Source organism: Fragaria vesca, linkage group LG5, assembly GCF_000184155.1.
Source record: "Fragaria vesca subsp. vesca linkage group LG5, FraVesHawaii_1.0, whole genome shotgun sequence".
Classification (NCBI taxonomy): Eukaryota; Viridiplantae; Streptophyta; class Magnoliopsida; order Rosales; family Rosaceae; genus Fragaria; species Fragaria vesca.
In genome coordinates this window covers 14,828,104-14,831,765 of record NC_020495.1, presented here as the reverse complement: position 1 = coordinate 14,831,765, position 3,662 = coordinate 14,828,104, and positions in this window count along the sequence as shown.

The following is a 3,662-nucleotide window of genomic DNA, read 5'->3' as shown; positions in this document are numbered from 1 at the left end:
GTTATAACTATTGGTGTTTATCGGTATAGCTCTCTTATATGTGATTTAGAAAATGTGAGTAGAGGTAAATATTTTCTTACTTTTGCCCTTTTGTCTCCATTGGGTCTGAATTCTTTAGTCAGTGGTATTCTCCCATTGATATCTAGAGATCTTGAGGCCAACTGTGTTGTTTCTCCTCTGCATCTTCATTGTTTCGCTCTTCTCTGTTGTACCAAGTTGTGCATCTAGAGTTCTAGTTATAACAATATGTAGAAGTTTATAGCCTCTGATTCAAGATTCGGAACAAACAAATTAAAGGTCTGTTTAGTTTATAGCATTTTATTGTTAATTAGCTCTTCTTTTTTTAGTTAATATGTTCGTTTGAATTCTAAAGTCAATTCACCGATGTCAGAATTTTCCATGAGACTTGTTGTTTTTGATAAGAAACTTGGTAGAAACTCCATGGTGATTATTGGTGAAAAACTATGTGGATTTCTCAGATGTTCAGACTTTGGAATACATTGAAAGTTTGGAACACTTATACTGATCAAATTCTAACTAATAGCTAGAGAAATATTGAAAATATATGTTCCCAAAAAACTCTTGAGACATTGGTGTCACATGATCATTTGGTGATCCAAATGATCAGCAATACACCTTTAGCAGACATGTATTAGAACAATATTGGTGAAGCCACTGCTTTATAATCTCAACTTGAAGATGTTGTTGTTGGTTCTGTTGAGTTGAACCAAACGGATTTGCACTTGCTTTGTTATCTAGATGTAAGAGCGGTTTCTTTCCTAGCTCCCAAAACTATATACATCTGATTTGTAGAAGACGGCTCCAAAGTTTCTGCTAAACACTTCAGGTGCTATGTAGCATATGGTTCCTCTAGCAGCAGTCATAGATATAAGACTATCTTCCTTGGAACAGAGTTTAAGTAGCAATTCAAACTTCCAGGTAGACATGTAGTATCTTTAATAAAAGAGCATTTTTATTTTGCTGCCTTGGAAGTTACATATTTGGTTGCTGTGCAATGGATTATCAATCGATGACTCAATTTCTTTATTATTGCCTTTGTATTTTCGAAATGAGTCAATGCGTTTGATTTGTTCATTGTGCACCGCCCTAGCTGTTGCCTATTTTTGTTTAAAAGTGTTGTTGTTTTGTTGGCATTGGTCCTCCTATGTTATAAAAGCTGCTATAAACTTGAAAATTTGAGTCCCAACAGCTTGTTTTGTCTTTGCAAGTTCTTTTAATTTGGTCATATTGTTTGGTTGTTCTAGGATGTAGCAGCCAAAATATTTTCAGTGTAGGTATAGCACGGCGAATTAGTATAATGAATCCATGTTTAACATTTTTTATTTTTTTACATTAAAGTTAGAACAGAACGTGGAAAGCAAAATTTTGATTTGAGCTGAGAAAATTATGATACATGATATATGGGAACCTAGCAACCCCGTAGAAAAATCAACCAGGATAAAACATGTGCATAGCTGTCAATGGAAATACCAGTTCCACTTGAGTTTTTGTCCGAATTGATCATATCAATTGGGCAGATTTCAAAATGAAAAACTTGTTAAACAAGATAAGATCTAGAAGATAACGAAGAGCACTACTTACCAAGAAAAACTCTACTACTATAACACTAGCTATTGCCATAAAGTCTAGACAGAAAAATCCTGAAACACCAAGAAACTAAACCAGTTTTGCGTTCTTAGTAAAGGGTGAAAGTGGAGGAAATTTATATGTCACTGTCTTGCCTGATTATAGCATCTCCCATTGCTCAATCCCATACTCTTTCATCAGTTGAAAGTAACGGGGCCCCTTTTCAACCAGCTCGACATGGCTACAAGCATAGAGCACACACAAAAACGTAATGAACTTCGGCTTCATCCCACCGCTTTACATTTGCTTAAACAGATCAAAAGTCTTCTCCGTGTGCACGTGCTGCGCGCAAGCTATCATCATTGCATTCCACATTCCAACATTCATAACAGACACCTCATCAAAAACTCGATAAGCCCCTTCAATAACTCCACACTTGGAGTACAACGACACCAATGAACTCCCAACAAAACTCGTCTTAAAGCACAAGCCATGTATCTGCCTTCCCAAATCATGCAGCGTCCAACTATCGCAGACCCTCACAACACTTGAAAATGTAAAATCATTAACATCGAAATCCTCAAGCAACGCCTGCTTAAAAAGCACCAAAGCCTCCTCGGCCTCCCCGGCTTGAGTATACCCAAAAATCATCCCACTCCAAGAAAAACCACATTCTTGTGAGGCATTTCATCGAACATCTTGCGGCATGTCTAATCTGCCCACATTTCTCATACATGTCAACCACAGAACTCGCCACAAACACATCATAATGGTACCAAGTCTTGACTGCAAGACAATATATGGATTGCCCACATCAATGAATTCGAAGACAGATGGATGCATGCATTATAGATAAACGAAACAGGCAGACACTCGGGCAGGGCTGTGAGGTACCAATTTGGAGTGTTACATAATTTTATAACGGACTGTTAAAGTCACGTAGCCTTGGTAGGAGTAGTGGAACACAATCTATTGATTACCAAAGAATTTGTTGCAACTTGTTGATGTAGTAGAAATAGGTTCCACCTAACAGTGTCATAATGGAGAACAAAGAAAATAGTTCAAATGCAACGAACTAACCATTTAGAGGTAAACTGTAGGACATATCTTGTGTGATTCTCTCTCCCAAGAAGTATCTATGTAGGCATGTAGCGGTTTCGAACATCAAAAATTGAAGATTAAGGTCATGCTAGGAAAGTTGATATATTATCGTAGAATGAACCCAGAGTAAAATAAGTAAGCCTTAGCTGCTTAGCACCTTCAGGTTCACGAGTTATAGATCGACTACTCATTTCTTGTAGCATAGCATTACTATGTAGCCTTTCGTGTCTACATGATAAGGTGAGGAATGGTGCTTCCAATATAGTCTGAGGATCAACTGTAATCCTGATGAAACAAGCACAAACAGATCATAACACAAGAAAGCAGAGAGAATCAAAAGAAAAAGTAGTTTGAATAGTATGTTTTGATAAATAAACAACTAATATAGGGAAAACAGTTGTAATTTCATTGCTTAGAAAAATAGCAATGAAACTTAGAAAAATAGCAATGAAATTATCATCCATTGAAAATGTCCCTTGAAAAGCTCTATCCCAACTCCCAACTGCATTAGGAAAGCAGCAAAATCCTAGTAAAGTATTGAATCACAAACTTGAAAATCATAGTCATGATGTTGAAGCTTCAAAACTGAAGCAACAATGACGAAGCAAAACCTTAAGCTAGAAGAAGAAAACGAAGACAGAGAAAGGGAAAACTAATTTTGGTATATCTCATTTTGTTAGAAACATATAACTTATCCCTATTTATATTGACTTTGACATCGATTTATTGGAAAATTGCAAGCAACTAGAGAAAATAAATATATTTAACCCTATTTATATGTAAGTGAGCCTATAGAAAATATTCAAAATACATATAAAACCCTAATCCCACTAGGCTTCCAATAATATTACCGTGGCCCAAAGTTCTTAATCTTAGTGAAATTCCTAATCCTAGTGAAACTCCTAATCCTAGTCTCGTCGTGGGTTCAAGGTTCTAGTTCTATATAAGTGTGTGTCTATATATATATATATATA